Source organism: Leopardus geoffroyi, chromosome B4 (assembly GCF_018350155.1).
Source record: "Leopardus geoffroyi isolate Oge1 chromosome B4, O.geoffroyi_Oge1_pat1.0, whole genome shotgun sequence".
NCBI lineage: Eukaryota > Metazoa > Chordata > Mammalia > Carnivora > Felidae > Leopardus > Leopardus geoffroyi.
In genome coordinates, this window is record NC_059341.1 from 109,447,660 (window position 1) to 109,466,863 (window position 19,204).

Sequence of the window (19,204 nt, forward strand, 5' to 3'; positions counted from 1 at the left end):
TGACTTATCTTTAACAATTTTTTATTACTATAATGCTGTCTGTGGTTTGTTTATCTTTCCAATTTATTTAAGCGTTCATAAATGTTGGGGGATGTCATTGAGAGTATGTGACACCCCTCAACACCTGACCTATGAGCTGTACCCCAGGCAATCAGAGGCTCCTTACTCTCTCCCTGTCCTTAGACTGTATATTCCGCTTGTCTTACCCACTTCCAGAAGCTGCCCCCAAAGAGTTAGTCTGAAGATAATGATGTGGTGTTGAGAATATCTGGAGGTTACACATGACTGAACCCAGTTAAGGTCTCTAAATAAACTCCTAAAATTTGGCAGGTGGACACAGAGATATACTCACCTTGCAGGCACCAAATAAGCCTTATATATAAGTTCCCTTGCTCGTTAAATTTGCCATTTACTAACCTGGAGTAGTTGTCTCTTTTTTCAGTCTCTCCCTGCTCTGTGTGCACAGGCCAACCAACAATTGGCTAGCCAGCCAGGAGACCAAAGAAATGGGCTTTGGAAAAGGGACATCCTTGAAAGAAATCACAAGTTGTCCATCTACTTCTGTCTAAGGAGGGATTGCCACTATAAGCCTTGGAAGTTCTCTAGCCTTGGGAAAGAGGCACACTCAGAGGAAATCTCAAGTTTCCATCGATCTCTGTGTGGGGAGGGGTGGCTTATAAGTCTGATTCTTGTGGACCATCATGTGAGTTTTGGGGATGCCTTGAAAACACTGGCTGCTTTAATGTGCTTGTTTGAGGAACTGAGCATAACACGCTGCAACAGAGAAGGAAAACAAGTAGTTCGTGTCGTGGGCTGGTGTCTACTGTGGACAGTTCAACTGGTCATTGATGCCCAACTAGAGGCTGGAGCTCAAGTGAAAAAATTGGAGAAAGAGCCGAAGTTAGCAAAGGGCATGCATTTGTCCACTCTTTTGCTAGATTCAGGGCTAGCAGACAAGGTGGGAGAGTTACAAAATAAATTGGAGACTTAGTGTGCCATTTTGCGAAGCTAGGAGAACACAGCCACCCCCCTCAGATTAAGATCTGAGCAGTTATGACAGAGCTTAATTAGGATGCTAGGAGATAAAATCCCTGAAAAAGTGAGGAGAATGAAGGGCGATGTTATGATCTATAATGAAATGGATGAAATGCCCCATGCTGTCTAACCCCCAGTACTAAAGAAAATTAAAAAAAAAAAAAAGTTAAAGTTCATTTATTTTGAAAGAGATAGAGACAGAGCAGGTAGGGGAGGGTCAGAGAGAGGAGACAGAGAATTCCAAGCAGAGCTAGCAGCACAGAGCGCAACATGGAACTTGAACTCAGGCAACCATGAGGTCATTACCCGAGCTGAAACCAAGAGTCAGATGCTTAACCAACTGAGCCACCCAAACACCCTGGAAAATTTTAAAAAGCAATTATCTTAGATTTCTGATAATAGAGAAATACACCCCAAAACTTCTAGGAGAAGACTTGCATTGTTTCCCTTGAAGTTGGAAATCTTATCATGTCTTTGAAATGTAAATCCCCCAGGAGATAATAAAGCACTGTCCACAGAGACTAGAAGCACAGAGGGAAAGGCAGGCTTTTCAAAAGACAGATTGCTATGGAAGCTCCCTTGCACTAGAAAACTCCAGTCTTGTGAGTGGTATCTAATTCACGGTTAAAGTTTTGGAATATAAACTATGAGGTCTCTGTTTATGTCTGTCTGTATGTTTCTGTATGTTTATGGATGCATAAACATATATGGGAAGTACTGCCAAAATTATTTTGTAAACAGCTCTATTTAACTGGCCTAAACAAATAAGTGTTAATATCAAAATGTGCTTACATAAAATTGAAACTTATTTTTCTTTCATCTGCTAAAAGGGCAAAATTTTCCTCACTGTTGGTCTGTTCCTGATGGGGTTATGAAAGAAATGTCTTTATCTTTTATGTAATCTGCCTAGGAAACAAAGATTTTGTGTTTTATCAAAATAATTTCCTGTTCTTCATGCTGTCTTTAGCAGGACTTTTGTTGCATATGGAAACTTAGGCTTCTCTATTAACAGAGCTAAGTTTTTTACAACTATGTAACTTTCTTCATTTGCCTTTGAAGTCTTTAATTGTCACTTTGGTTGATTGGATAACTAAATATTGTCTCATAGTGACCTATGACCCTATTTAATCAAGTGTTTTAAACTTTTTAATATGTTTGACAAACTTCCCAAATATCAAATTCTAATGAAGTCTTGTTGATTTTGAACTAACTTTAAGATTTTCCAGAGGGGTCCTGGAACACTTTAAAACATGTATTCTCTGTCCTTGTGAAAAAAAAGATGTTGAACTAATCAAGCTTGTTTGGAATGGGAAGCATACAATGCTAAATGCTAAATTTTCTTCAGGGTATGCTTGTATGAAATTCCAAAAAATCTAATAAGCCCTTGTATAGTATTATCTGTCATAGTTTTAAAATGTATGCCATGGAAATAACCAAGTTTCCTTGTCAGTTATGTTATAATGAGCTCTCCTCAAATTTTTAACCATGGTCATTTTAAAATCTTTTGTCATTTATAGATAATAATTATTTTACTCTGATACTTTTTCAAAAAGTTTTCCTGTGAAAGTCCGCACTCTTTGTGGAGATTCATGTGAGAGACTCTGGCAAGCATAGTTTCTGATAACTAAGATCAATTTGCTCCTACGTGGGAGGCACAAAATGTCCTTAAATGCATCCCCAAGGTTACCTGCAAAGTCCCACCATATGTCATGGGATGGTAATCCAAGACTGTCCCTGTCCTTCCTTACATCTGTAAAATGGGCCCATAACATTGATGATAATAATGGTAACAAGTAAAGGCTTGCCTCTGATGCTGAACACTGCAGGCTTTGCAGGAACATTTGCAAGGGAGGGGAGAGAACTACGCCCACAGAAAATTCAAGGCTCATACACTACTGCAGAGTTTTGGGGAATCATTTGATCAGGTAAGACACACTTTGTCCCAGAAGTTATGATTATTAAGATATAAGCTTTATCAATCCCTAAAAGCATGAAAGACATCCAAGTCTTTGTAGAGATTTGGGGGTTTTCCCATCGAGCACAGGGTATTCGTCCTTCATACCGTCTGGTAAAGAGAAGGTACTATGAAACTGAGGATCAAAACAGCGAGCTGTCTTTGGGAAAACAAAAATACTGTTGAAGCAAATTAAAGCTCTGAGCATCTTCCAAACATCCGAGTTATATTTATCTGGAAGATAAGGGCCAGGCATTGTGGCAGAGACAATAAAGAGAGTACCCCTAATATGGTCCCAGCTGAAGAAGGGGACAGAAACCTGATATATCCGTTAGAGTAACAGCTGCTAGCAGTGTATGCAGCTCTTCTCCAGGGAGAGCTTCTCACACAGCAGCCAGTGCAGCAGCCAGTGGGTTAAACTCAGAACAGTTTGGCTGATGATCACTCATGAGCCCTGGCCATTAACCCTTCTCACTGACTGTTGGGTTGTGTTACAGGGATTAACCTATGGCTTGGATGATGGGAAGCCAAAGGGCGGAGGATTATGAATGGACCCTTGTGGGGTCAGGATATGTTGGGGGTGACATTTGGGTTCACCTACAAGAAGTGAAGGCTGTTCTCACTGTCTTCCATGTCCATCTCATAGACACTGACAATCCCTGGCAATCACAAAGCTGATGTCCTAACTCAATACAAGCCCTAGAAACTGATCCTTCAGTAGATATAGCACACTGGGTAAAGAGTGGCCTCCACTGTGCCCAGGGAGGATGGCATGTCGCCAAAGTTGCCAGATTACCCTTAAAATATAGTGACTTGGTTAATAGAGTAGTAGTGAATACTGTGTGTTCTAAACAATGCCCAATGCAACTGCCAAAGAAGTCTGGGGTCATCCACCAGAATTCCAAACTGGTGAGGGATTGGCAAACATTAGCCCTCTAACTCTGAGTGAAGATTCTAAATTATCCTGGTTTGTGTGGACATTGTAGCTGGCCTAAATGCAGATTTTTCCTGTCACCATGCAAAGCAGGCTACTACCATTAGGAGATTAGAGAAGCTGAATACCATATATAGATAGCCATATTGACCAGATAGTAATCAGAAGTCACATTCCAAAGGTCACAATATTCAAGACTGGGGAGAATAACATGACATTGAGTAGAGGTTCCATCTTTCCTGTAACCTGCTAACAGCTGGGTTAATAGAAAGGAAAAAAAAATATTAAAGCAGCAGATATTACTAACAGCTAAAACTACCCTGTCCATGTGAGCTAAAGTACTGATCCAGGCTTTAGTACATCTGAGTGATCAACCAGTAGGGCCCACTGCCCCATGAGTCAGACTGTAGACTCTTGTCAAGGCACCCAGTGCTGTAAAGATATAGAAGTCATAGAAAACAGCCATTGCTCTGACTCTCACCATAGATCAATGTGCTATGCAGCTGAGAATACCAAGTCCCATCTGCACCTGGGAAAGAAATTATCTACCAAAATTTTCAATGGAATGTCTTGCCAGGACGGATGAGTTACTTTGCACCACAATCCTCCCTGGGATCCCATTATCCTGCTGCAAGCTGGACTTGTTCAAATGCACTATACCTGGGTTTGAACATGCACCATTGAAAGAGGGGGAAAGGTGGAGTCCTGGTCTAGTGTATCCTGCTCCCAGTCCATCTCACACTTCACAGTGCGGCCTTCCCTAGCCAACATGTATGCTTTGTACAAACAGGTCAAGTTCCTAAAGCTGCCAACCTCCTTCTCCTCAAGCCTAGGTGAGAATGCTCTGTTTCTCATGGTCTGATCATTTGGCCACCATATTTGTTCTTTCCATTGGTCTAGAGGACAATAGCACACATAGAAGCCCTTATTAAATTCACCCAGCAAGCCTTAAACAAAACCTGTCCCTTACTGAACACTGAAATATCTCTAATGAGAAAAACTATCCTCCAAAGTAGGATGGCCTAGGATATTATTACTGTTTTACAAGGAAGCATGTATGCCATCATCTAAACAGAATGTTGTGAGTTTATACCTAATGAGTCTATTAATGTGTCGTTTTCATTAAATCACATAAAGATACAAATGGGTGCCCTAAATGATCTGACACTCAGCCTAGGGGACTTAACCAATCAATTATAAGGATCATGAGAATCTTGCTGGAAAAATTTGTAGCCAATTTTGAATATCATTGTCTTATCTGTGTTTTCTCTTCCACTTACCTATATTGTTGCTGGCATCTGCCTCCAATGGAGCCAGATAGCCACCAAAGGAGTCACATCCATGCTAGCGAAACCCTTTACTGCCACTCAGGGCACATTGTGGAAGAGCAGGTGCAGCATGTGAGATTGTAAGAGCCAGTCACAAGGGGTGAGATGTTGGGGGAAGTTACTGAGAGCTATGAGCTGGACCCAGGCAACCAGAGGCTTTTCACCCCCTCCCCTTCCTAGGTTGTGTGTTCTGCTTGTCTCCCCTACGCTGAGAAGCTTTCTCAAGGACATAGTCTTGAAATAATGATGTGGTGTTCAGAATATCTGGACTGTACTCATAAGTGAACCACGTTAAGATCTCGATATACACTTTTAAGATCTGGCAGGTCGATACAGACATCCACTCATCTTTTGGCCACCCAAGATGAGCCTCATATATAAGTTACCTTAGTTATTAAAACTGCAATGCACCAATCTGACGTGGCCTGTCTCTTCAGTCTCTCTCTGCCCTACATATACAGAGGCCAGTTTATAAACCAACAGTGAGGAAAATGTTTTAATACATAAACCAGTGCACATTCAGCACATTTTAAAATCATGCTTTTAAATAAGCACAGCAAAATGGAAACTACTCTATGCACCTATGAATTGTATACTGTCCAATAAGTAAAAGAAAATTGAGCTGAATTATTAAGCTTAGGTTACATTTCCAAAACTACATTCAAGGGAAACTCCTCCAGTAAAATTTGTGCTTTGTTATGCATAGTCAACTAAAGTGGATTTTTGATGTGTAGCACTGAGCTCTTATATTTTAAAAGTGCAGTGGGCTTTCACATTTGCAATTCAGTGCACAGTAACTATAATACCACAATAAGTCCTTGATTTTCTTTCCCTTGAAATGCACAGCATAGTTTAAAATGAGCGCCTTCACAACACAGACCCATCTGTTTTGTGTGTGTGTGCTTGGTGGTAGCGATCTGTATTACATGCTTGTGGATATGTTAATATGTCTCAGAGTCACATCAAAATAATTAAATTAGTGTTATGAGTATATAGATAAAAATGCTATAGAAAAATATTATGTTGAAATATGGTCTAATCATAATTTTACATTTTCTAGGCTGGAAATTTTTTTTACTTAGTATAATCTCTTCTCTACCAATTTTCTTAGCCCACATTTATTTTTTATTTATTTTTTTTTTTAATTTTTTTTCAACATTTATTTATTTTTTTTGGGACAGAGAGAGACAGAGCATGAACGGGGGAGGGGCAGAGAGAGAGGGAGACACAGAATCGGAAACAGGCTCCAGGCTCTGAGCCATCAGCCCAGAGCCTGATGCGGGGCTCGAACTCACGGACCGCGAGATCGTGACCTGGCTGAAGTCGGACGCTTAACCGACTGCGCCACCCAGGCGCCCCTCTTAGCCCACATTTAAATATAAAGTGAACATTATTGGGTTGTGTGTATTTGTTTTGTTTGCTATTTTTTTTCCTGTAGAACATTTCCTCCAGATGATAACTAGTATTAAACACTAATACTGTGGATTCTATGAACATCTTATAAAGTACAATGGAGAGTAAAATGTAAAATGAATTCAAAAGTAATACTGAAATTTAAACTTTTATATTCAGCTCATGGACCTAAAATGTGGATGCATGTTACAATCATTTTAGACATAAGTTAATATTCTGATTCCTAGGTCACATTTTAAAAATTTAACTTATTGTTCTGGAGAGAAGTATGTCTATCATTACTTTTTAGAAGCATTACAGAAGATTCTTATGCATTGGCAAACTGAGAAACTTGACATAAGAGACTCAAAGATGCTCAAGTTCCACACATTCTTTTTTTGATGTTTATTTACTTTTGAGAGATGTGAGAGAGAGAGAGAGAGAGAGAGAGAGAGAGAGAGAGAGAGAGGAGGGGCAGAGAGAAAGAGGGAGACACAGAATATGAAGCAGGCTCCAGGCTCTGCACTGTCAGCACAGAGTCCTGATGCAGGGCTTGAGCTCATGAACGGTGAGTCAGACGCTCAACTGACTGAGCCACCCAGGTGCCCCAAGTTCCACACATTCTTAAAAGACTTTTGTTCCCATCCTATCTTTAGGTTAAAGGGAAATATTGCAGTTGACCACCAGCAGGAAATTAACTCTATTGGCAATTATCTGGATGCCCACTGATCATTTGGCTACTCACATTTCCACTGGAATAATTTAAGTACTGTATATGTTTTATCTGCACCTTGTCTTTAGCAATAATAACAAAAAAGAAAACAACAACAACAACAACAACAAAGGTGTGTGTTTCAGAGCAGTGAGGTAGAATGTAGAAAAGCAGGAGGTGACAGATGGGGCAGAGAGACCAAGTTTACTGTCTACAATGTAGTGCTACAAATTTTATATAATTCATTATCCTTTTAGAGTAAATGAAACTAGAATTAATTGGCTCCATTCATGAAAAAGATTAAAATACATCTGTAGTGATTTCTACCAGCCCAAACTGTTAAAATAAAAATAGCTCTGTGACACTTCATTCTGTACGTTTCCAGCAATATCTTTGCCTACTAATTTGGTGTTGTTTCTGGCTAGTTTTCCTTTTCCTCCTTTTTTCTTTAATGCAGATGTTCCTTAGCATATACTCATCAACCTGTTCTACAGAAGCATTTTTCAAAGTGCCATTTGAAAACTACTTGTATTAAAACCACCAAAATCTATGCATTTCAGAGCCTCATTCAAAAATAGTGAATGATCCTCAAGAATTGATAGCTATATTTTTATTATTACATTTATTATTGTATGCATTAATCTTTTAATACACTATTTGCCTCAATAGTGTCAAAACTTCCTCTATTTTTGTTTTACTCCTTACAGCATATGCCATATTCTATTGAAATATTTAAAAATACAGAGGAATTTCATGAAGAGCAAGGAATGAGTCCTTCTCTCTACAACCCCAGCTACTGGCACAGTACTTAACACATTTCATATATTGATATCTATGTGTGGAATAAAGAAATGGCTCAATAAAATGAAAAGATAACTCAATGACTTTACCCCCAAAGTTCTGTTTTAAACCATCTTGATCTTCACTGCTTTCTCCAATTGTTGTTGCCTCATAACCACATCCAACTAGGGTTTTTTTTCCCCTTAATGATGAGTCACTGATTAAAAGCTCATAAAACAGCACATGGACCAAGTTCAACCCATCCCTATATCTGATTTCTACCTTATTTTTATTAGCAAGAAAATAAAAGATGACATAAATCTATCCTTATTTGCAGATGATGTTATTATCTATATAGAAAATCCTAAGAATATATAAAATCTTAGAACTAAAGGTAAGTTCAAAATAGTCACATGATACATAATAAGCACGCAGAAATCACTTGTATTTTTATGTACTAGCAATGAACATACAGAAACTAAAATTAAAGGTATAATGCCATTGATCACAGAGGAAGCTATGCATGTGTGAAGGCAGTACATTTATAGAAAGTCTTCGTACCTGACACCTAATTCTGTTGTGAACTTTAAACTTCTCTAAAACAACAGCAAAATAAGTCTTTAGTAAAAAGAGTAATATCCCTTATAATTGTTCAAAAAAGGGAAATATTTAGGCATAAATGTAGAAGAGTATGCACAGAACTTATACAATGAAAAATATACAACACTATTTAAATAAATAAAAGCATATGTAAAAAACGGAGAGACCTGTGGTTTCATTGGCTCAAAATAGTAAAGATGTTGCTTCTCCCACATAGATGAACAGATTTAACTGAATTTTTATCGAGATCTCAGAAATATTTACATATATATGTTGACAACATTATTCTAAAATTTATATGGAAAAGCAAGAGCCAGAATGCCTAAAACAGTTTTGAAAAAGAAAAATTAGGTGGGGAAAATCAGTTCACTGATTTCAAGATTTAACACATAGCTACAGTGATCAAAGCTGTGGTATTGGCAGAGGGATAGATACACAAATTGATGGAACAGAACACAGAGCCCAGAAATAATCCATATAAATGTATCCAACTGGGTTTTGACAAGGTTGCATAAACAATTCAATGGAAGAATAGTTTGTTTTCAACAAATGGTGCTGGAACAATTGTACATATGTGGGCCGAGAGAGAGAGAGAGAGAGAGAGAGAGAGAGAGAGATTATGGACTTAAATATGAAATAGAAAACTAAAACCTTTATTTTTTTTATTTTAATTTTTTAATGTTTTTATTTTTTATTTTTGAGAGAGAGACAGAGCATCAGAAGGAGAGGGCAGAGAGAGGAAGACACAGAATCTGAAGCTGGCTCCAGGCTCTGAGCTGTCAGCATAGAGCCCGACACCAGGCTCGAACCCACAAACCATGAGATCATGACCTGAGCTAAAGTGAGACACTCAAATGACTGACCCACCCAGGTGCCCCTGAAACTAAAACTTTTAGAAAAATAAAATATAGGTGACAATATTTGGGATCTAGGGCCAGGTAGAAAGTTTTGATATCAAAAGGATAATCCATAAAATAAATTATTGATAAATTGGACTTCACTCAAATTAAAATTTTTTCTCTATGATATTACCTATTAAGAGGAGAAGGCAAATCTGAAAGTGAGAGAAAACACTTGTAAACCACATATCTGACATAGAGATTGTATCTAAAATATATAAAGAACTTTGAAAACTCAGTAAAAAACAAACAAAACAATCACATTAGAACGTGAGTCAAAGACAGGAAGAGACACTTTACTGAGGATAATATACATACAAATGGTAAATAAACACATGAAAAGATGTTCAACATCATCAGTAAATAGAGAAATGCAAATTAAATTACTACACACCTATCCAAATGGCTAAAATAAAAATTAGTGACAGAATCAAATGTTAGTGAGAATACCAAAAAACTGGTCATTCATACGTTGTTGGTGGGACTATAAAAAGATACAGTTACTCTAGACATCAGTTGGGCAATTTCTTTAGAAACTAGAGATGCAACTACTATACAACAACCCAGCAAGAAAATTCTTAGACTCAGGGAAATACAGTTCTAGGTTTACAAAAAACAAACAGAAAGAAAGAAAAAAAGAAAGAAAGAAAGAACGAACAACAACAAAAAACTGTACATGAATGTTTATATCAACTTTATTCATAACATTTTAACCAGATATCTATAAATGAGCAAATAAACTATGGAATATTACTCAGCAGTTAAAAGGAATGAATACTGACACATGAATAACCTTGCTGAATCTTGAGGGAGTTAAATACTAAGTGAAAAAAAAATCCAAAGGCAAATGGATACATTCTGTATTATTCAATTTATATAACATTCTCGAGATGACAAAATTATAGGAAAGAGAAGAGATGAATGGCAGTCAGACATTAGAGGGAGAGTAAGGCTAGGAAGGATGTGGATTTGGCTCTAAGGGGCAACATGAAGGAGTCTTGAGGTGATGGACATGGTCAGTATCTTCACTCTATCAATGTCAATATTCTGGTTGTGATATTGTACCATTATTTCACTAGATATTACCATTTGGTAAATAGTACATAGTATCTCAATTACTGTGTAACTCCATGTGAATCTACAATTTTCTCAAAATAAAATGTTTAATGTTAAAAAAGGTGCATCAGAGTCTTAGAAAATCGAACTTTAGAGTCTTTGAAAAAGTAGTTCACTATAAAGGCTGACACAGTTGAAGGGACCCCAGCTGAACTTAGACTTTGACAAAACTTTCAGCAGAGACTGGTCAGAATTTCTTAATATGAGGTAACTTTTAGAAAGAACAAACCAACATCCTATCCAGAAGAGTAGAAACTGAAAAATAAAATCAGAGAGCTTTTAGCGCAAGTTTGTTTTTTAGTTTTTGGGTTTTTGTGTGTGTGTTTTGTTTTGTTTTGTTTTGTTCTCCACAAAAAGAGCAGTGTAGCTCAGGCCAATTTCACAGGCTTTTAAAAACCTACCATGCTGTGTTTACATATCTCTGTGATTCATTAATCAAATACTATTCCTCTATCTCTAAGATGAGTTAATGTTGTCAGCTACTTAGCATCAGCAAAATATTAAATGCTTCGGTGCATTTCAAGGGCCCAATATGGCATCATATTCACAATAGTCATTTAATAAATGCTGGTTCTCAATCATCTCCACTTTGCCAAACTCCAAACAGTAATATCAAGAATGTCACAGAACGAACCAAAGTAGTGAAACATTTCTTGTACTTATAGTTTAGGTGAATAGAATTAAGGATTATGTCAGTTAAACCATTAACAAGACTCTACCTACTCTAATATCTCAGGAATTCATACACTCCCAGGCAACTGCATGAAATCTCAAGGTTTCCTAGGCTTCACAAATTATCTCACTTTAATTATAATACAAAGGAAATATGTTTTCCACACATAAATGTCTAACTTTAGGCTGCATGTTTAAATCACAGTGGAAAATGACTAAAAACTTTACTACTATATTTCTTGGTAAAAATATTGCCTTCCCTTACATAACAAAACAAGTTCCTTATGAAAAAGCAGTAACTGATATTTAATGGACAGCAAAATAAATATCTTATTTACTGTTATTATCTGACAAGAGGCAAGAAAATGTATATGTCAGCATATGCTCTTATTTCTCCTTCTTAATTAAAAACTCAGACAAAAAATAATCTACATCATATCTTTTGTGAGAAAAATATTCCTGGAAGCATTTTTGTAAAATGTAATGGGGCTTATTGCACAGCAAAATAAGTTTCCCAATTTATTATCATTATTGTGTAAAAGTCACTTACCATAACATACTTTTGACATTTTATAATTCAGTGTTGACCAGTGACATCAGTGTTTAAATCTCCAGATGAATGCTATGTATTTTCATTGAGTGTAAAACAAAAATTATATCCATTATTATGCAAAATTAGGAAAGTGTTTAAGTAAAAATAATTGCCTTTGTCTTTGTTTGGTATATTCAACTTACAAACATTGTTAAAAATAAGATTTGCATGGGGGTTCCTGGGTGGCTCAGTCGTTTGAGTGTCCGACTTCAGCTCAGGTCATGATCTCCCAGTTGGTGAGTTCAAACCCTGCATGGGGCTCTGCGCTGACAGCTCAGAGCCTGGAGCCTGCTTCAGATTCTGTGTGTCCCTCTCTCTGCCCCATCCCCACTCATGCTCTGTCTCTCTCTCTCTCTGTCTCTCAAAAATGAATAAATATTTAAAAAAATAAGATTTGCATTTTATTTGCCATTTTATTCATATATTTCATAATTATTATATTTTCTTTAAGAACATGTGATATATAAAAAACAAATTTAGGGGCGCCTGGGTGGCGCAGTCGGTTAAGCGTCCGACTTCAGCCAGGTCACGATCTCGCGGTCCTGTGAGTTCGAGCCCCGCGTCGGGCTCTGGGCTGATGGCTCAGAGCCTGGAGCCTGTTTCCGATTCTGTGTCTCCCTCTCTCTCTGCCCCTCCCCCGTTCATGCTCTGTCTCTCTCTGTCCCAAAAATAAATAAACGTTGAAAAAAAAAAATTAAAAAAAAATAAAAAAAATAAATAAATAAAAAACAAATTTAGTTCTCACTTATTCAATATTCTTTTTAAAACTACATGGCAGGGGCGCCTGGGTGGCTCAGTCGGTTGAGCGTCCGACTTCAGCTCGGGTCATGATCTCGTGGTCCCTGAGCTCGAGCCCCGCGTCGGGCTCTGTTCTGACAGCTCGGAGCCTGGAGCCTGCTTCGGATTCTGTGTCTCCCTCTCTCTCTGCCCCTCCCCTGCTCATGCTCTGTCTCTCTCTGTCTCAAAAATAAATAAAACATTTAAAAAAAAAACTACATGGCAAAAGTTGATATCTTCATTGAAAATATTCTCGTAGGGTATATAATAAAATAGTTTTCCTCAGTATTATAATATTTGGTATTGTATATCAAATTATAATGGAAGATGCTATTTAATATTCTACATGCTCTCAGGATGTAACCATAGGGTACAAAGAGGAAATAATTATAGCATATTTGACCATTCTCATCTATTCTGAAACCTCTTTTATGAGAATATTGGACATGGAGAGTTCAGTATTTATGAGAAAGAAAAGAAAGTTTAGGTGAAGTCTGTATTTGCTTAAAAATGTATACTTCACTGTGGTTCAGTAGGATTAATGTCATTTTAAAGTGGAGGTTACTAGAGTTGGATATTTTTTTTTTTTTTTAAGTTTAATCAGTTTGCTGTTTGGTTCAACAATCCCCTTAGGTGCAATTTGATTCAGTGTCATAAAACTGTTTATCCCGTATGAATCCGTGAATAAATCATATCCCTCACTACTCTGTAAGGTCCATTTAGTACACACTTGGTAGAAAGACAATGTTTTTCCAAGAAGATGAAGACATATTGTAGCCTTATGTCTGCCATAAGGTTTAAACCCATCACAGAAATTTATAGCTGCTTTTTTTCTTTTTGGAAGCTCAGTCTAGTCAAGCATTAAATGTATAGTTAACAGATATCCAATAGTCACAAGAGAGTTGACAACTTAAATTACTTAGTTATAATGAAGATAAATAGCAATCTAAACATGGGCATATATTGCACCCTGAAATACAATTGACTCTAATGCTGTTGCCAGGCAACTTCCCAGGACAGATTAAAAATATTTCTGGTTATTTGATGCCATCAGAACACACACACACACACACACACACACACACACACACACACACTTGCAGGAATGACCAAAGCTCTTGCGGTTTAGAAAATAGTGTAACCATAAAATGTATTTGAATGCACACGTGGGAGATATCAAAATGAAATTTTGTTTTATAAAATGTATGCCTCCTGGTGTGAGCCTTTAATAACAATATGACCTATCATACACTTTCCATCATTCACAATATATTTAAGGAGTGAAGCCATTTATTTTCTGAGATAAATTGAGGGTTCCCAGGGTATTTTTACTACTGTTTGAGGAGATTTTTGTGAAACAAAATTAACTGGAACAGAATAAAACAACTTCTTTTTCCTTGTCATTCATATAACTGGAATAAAGATGGCATTACTCAGCAAATGGTATACATGTGTCTTCTTGGATACTGAAGATTTTTAACTTGTTCTTGTTTTATTTTATATATTTGTATTTATTGTTTGCTTTCCTAATTGGTCTATCACAGCTAGATTCTCTCTCTGAAATTCACATACATAGTCTATTATCAAAGGAAGAATTATAGCAGTGTTTGTTAGTCAGGAATGTATTAAAAATAAATTCTGTAATATTTGCCACTCAGCTAATCAAGCATGCTAAACTTTTTTTTTCTTCCGTCCTCTTTGAAGAAGCAACCGGGTTGAACTCACTACTTAATTTCGTATTCAAATTGAAAGAACTCCGGTTCCCATCTTTCCAGAACAAAATATCCGTGTATTTCCTGGGTCCTGTTTACTGTCCTCTAAATAGTATCTAGCTAATTTTTTCCCCCAAAGTTTCAGAAATTTCTTCCAGAATGGTTTGTGGCTCTCTAGTTTCAGTCAATGATTTTTGGTTAAAATTAAAAAAAAAAAAGATTTCAGACATTTCCATTCTGACTTATTTCCTGTGATGCCCACACGTTATGTGCTGGTTGGGTTATAGCAGCTCAGCAGGGAAAGAACTAAGCCTATGAATAGATACACTAAACATCTAAGAAAGCAAGTGATTTTAGGGAGAGCAAAGGGTTCCACTTCATTACATTGCTCTGCAATAAACTCTAAATTCTGCAGTAGTCATTGCATTAACTGACTCTATTTCTAGAAATTGGTGAATGGAAATATTAATAAAAGGTAAGTACAAGTTTATCCATTGGGCCAACTAAGTTTTATCCAAGAAACAGGATGTTCTCAGCATTGTGCTAACAATACAACAATAACAACAATAACAATAACAACAATAAGAAGAATATGCCATGACTGAAGTGCCTAAAGAATTACAAGTAAATAGGGTAATAATGATAATGCAAATTGGCATTTATAAAATAGTGATGTGTTCTGAGCACTTAAGATCTTTATATGCATATCATTTTATCGTTAAAATAAACCTTTAAAGGTTACCATTGTTATTCCTAATTTACAGACAGGGAAACTAGGGCATAAAAACTTACAGAATTAAGCAAAACCCCAGAATGGCAGAGCTGTCACTTAAATGCAAGTTATTTTACTTCAGAGTATTTCCTGTTAACCAATAAATTATTACAATGCACTGGTATAATGCATTTTAGCCATGAAATGTGCATATTTACATTTGTATTTAGGTTGATTAGTGTTTGTAATAATGTGCAAGATATATTGAAGATTTAGATTCGAGGCAAAGAGATAAGCTATAAAGGAATTCTAATAGCCCAGATACAAGTTTGAGAATATACACATACAAAATACTTGAAACGAAAATGGAGGGATTGTGGACCAGCTATACACATAAAACTGAAATTCATGTGGGTGGTGCTGTTGAGGAAGAGGAAAGAATGAAATATCACTTCACTAGTCTAGGTTTTGGGCTAAAACACCAAATGAGAAAGCACTAAGATACAAAGAAAATTTTTCGGAAGAAAATTAATGAAATGAAATGTTGAGCCTGAAGGTAAGATGACGAATAAACTAAACACAGGACTTTGGAACTCCAGAGAGTATACATAGCCAAAACATGTTTGCACGTGACCTATTAATGGGATTATGATCTGAATTAGGTGGTAAGGTATAAGACCAATCTATTGACCTGGAGGTGTGGATGGTAAATCGCAAGGGTGTGGAAACTCTCTTCTGAGAGCTTTTGTCAGTAAAATTGAGAAGAGGCAGCTGAAAGGAGACAGAGGAGGTGTAAGACAGTTGAGCAGAGCAGAGATGTTATAAAATAGGATTCATGAAAGTAATATTTCAAAGGAAATGCAGTAGGGCTGTGATGTCACCACAAGGGGTTCACCTAAATTAGTATTTATGACTTTCTATGAAACTGTTCAGCAAAGGTATATTGTCTTCTTCCACCATCTTCAGCTTCCTAGGAACAGACAGGAGGGTTGGGTCTAATCTGCTTGTAGTTTGGCCAAGTTAATATAATGGAAGGGATTGGGAGAGGAAGGGAAAAATGGAAGAGGAAGAGCAGGAGGAAAAGAGGGAGGGAAAGTAGGATAAAGAGAGAGTGAGAGGCATGAGAGGCATGAAGGGAGGGAGGGAAAGAGGTAGGTAGAGAAACAAACTGCTTTGTTTAGTAGCTATTTTGCTACTAACCACAACTGTCTGTGCACAATATATAATTAATAGCAAGCTTTGAATGTCTAGAACAAGGAAACATTTCAAAAAAGAAAATGATCAAGTAAACTCACAGAAGTTTTTCATTTGTTAATTTGTTTAATTTCCTTTACAAGTATTTAAGTAATGATGTGAATAAACTGTTGAGAGGAGAGATAGAAAAAGATAAAATGAATAATTTGATAGTTTCTATGCATCTAAATTAACTAAGAATCAAGACCTTGTACCAAATTGACTATTGTAAAAAAAACTAACATGAAGATTCTAAGAATGGATTTTAATTAGTGTTGAACAAATTCTCAGACCAGGAAATCATATGCATTAATCGATATACTGTACAGAAAAATAGATTCTTGCTTTTTTATTATTCCCCTCACGAATATAGTGTTTACAATATCATACTTGTTCAGCAAAATGTAGCAAGTTAATCCTATTCTCATAAGAATAATTTCAAACCCAAGAGCCTCTTTTATAAAATGCTGAGCACATATTAGCTACTTTTATTGATTCAGACAATATAGTTGTCAGAAAGTCCCCAATTTTTTAGAGCTATAACAAGATTTTCTTGACTACAGATACTTTAGAACAATCATTAGTTACTCCCCGCCCCCCCTTCAATGAAAATACATTTAGTTCATGTTGAAGATCTATAATACTAATCATTGTGTCTTTTCTGTTTGTGTTTTTTATTTTTTTTTTATTTCTTGGGTTTTGTTTTTAACTATGTAACTTAATGGTTGACTGCTCAATAGGAGATTGGATGTTCTGTTACAAGTGTAGTTGTTACAGGGCTCTTTCACTTTGAACCAGATGGAAAGAACTACTTACTAATTCAAGCCACTTTTCCCAAACTGACATTTCCCTAATTTCATCAGAAGTAGTAGCTATTTGAAGCTGCTGGATCCATTTTTTAAATGATTGTTCATTTTATAGGCCAAATGCCCCTTCTCCCAAAAAGCAAACTTAACCCATAATGAGACTGAGCCCTATTTGGACTGCAACACATAAGAATTTATAACAATGATCAATGCAAGGTGCACCCTGAGTTTCAGTTGGTGATGCTCGACAAAGCTCTCCTTTCTTTACTTTCCACCCGTGTCCTAGCAGCACTAATGGACTGGTAATCTATAGGAAAACTGTGGGGAGAGAAAGGAATGGATGAGAGGTAAGAAGACACCTGGGCCCCAATGACTTATTCTTTATAACTAGCAAAAGAGAATTATAGCACTACATCAGACACCTGAAATACAGAAGAGAGTTTAGTTACTGTTAGGTTCTCTAATTGGGGCATCATTGGAATAGCTTCTTGAATGACATGGATATCAGACTCCCTTTCCTCACTATCATTCATTCCACATTCATCAACATCCATGGTATACTAGACATTATGCTAATAATTACACATACAAAGGTGACCACAGCACTGTGCCCTGTGAATGGAAGAGGTAAGAATGGAGAGAGGTGATGACCGGGTAGAGGGAATGTGAACACATAGGAATATAATGTTATTTCTCAAGAAGTAATGAAACATGAGTTGGGAGGCATAGACTATGACCATAATATGAAGGACCTTGTGGCAATCTAAGTTTGGATTTTTCCCCCAATAGACTATGGAGACCATGAATGAATGAAGATTCTTAAGGTCAGGGAATAATACCCTAACATTTGAGTGTTATAAATATCATTCTGGCAAGGCTGTGGATAGGATGTGATATATATATATATATATATATATATATATATATATATCACTAATATATATTATATATATATATCACTATATATATTATATATATATATTTGAGTCATATATATATATATATATATATATATATAATAGTTAATGAAGAATTAAAGGAAAGAAGAGAGGGAGGGATGAAGACTGGATCTAATTTTGAGGATAGAGAAAAGAGTATGAATTTAAGAGATAGTTGGAAGAATAAAAATGTGTATGAGGGACTGAAACAAAGAATATGATGTTAGGAGGACTGTTTGGGGCTGGAGAAGACTCTTGAGATTGGATATGATTATTGAAGCAAAATATATAGAACAGTGTAGAAGAAGAATAATGATTATAACTTCAATGTACCCTAACATTTAAACAGAATTCAGAGGAATTTCATAGGATTCTTGGAAAGAAAAACAAAAGGGAATCAAAGAATGGAGGTGTCAGCATGATGAATGACCAAAATCCTATTCAAAAGTGTCTTGAAATGTAGCAAATAATAATCATTAGTGTTCTTTGTCATACTAATTTCAGTGAGGTACTAGAGATGAAACCACAATTGCACAAATAGAATTTGAGGAAATACAGTCAGTCGAGGATCCTCCTTAAAAAAATAAAATAATATTAATACAAGGCCTAGGAAGAGAATGAGATGGAACTCCATTTATAGGGTGAAAAATAGGCTCATGATTTTTACTTTTTCACTGGTTTTGTTGTTTGATTTATATTTATATTGAGGTATGCTAAGTGTAAAGACTCCAATGGAACAGACATTGAAAAAGAACTAAAAGGGGAAGTATTAACCAAATCAAGATTTGTAGTCAAGTATAGACAGGATGTAAGACCAGCTGTAAGTATATCTTATTCAGGAGAAGGAAACTGAGGTGGAAAGGGAGGTGGTATAATTTTCAAGATAAATTACTTATGAGGTGGAAATTTTTTCTTCTACGAGTCAAAAATTTTCCCCTTGTGAATCTGAAATTAATTTAACTATGCAATTAATTTAGTTAATTTAAATCTGCAATTTATGTTGAGGTGGTAG

General features: G+C 36.3%; 1 protein-coding gene across 3 annotated transcripts in view; it reads right to left on the reverse strand.

The window, feature by feature from the left end:
• Positions 1–19,204, reverse strand: part of MGAT4C (MGAT4 family member C) — a 740,390-nt gene that overhangs the window by 362,783 nt on the left and 358,403 nt on the right. The window lies entirely within an intron of this gene.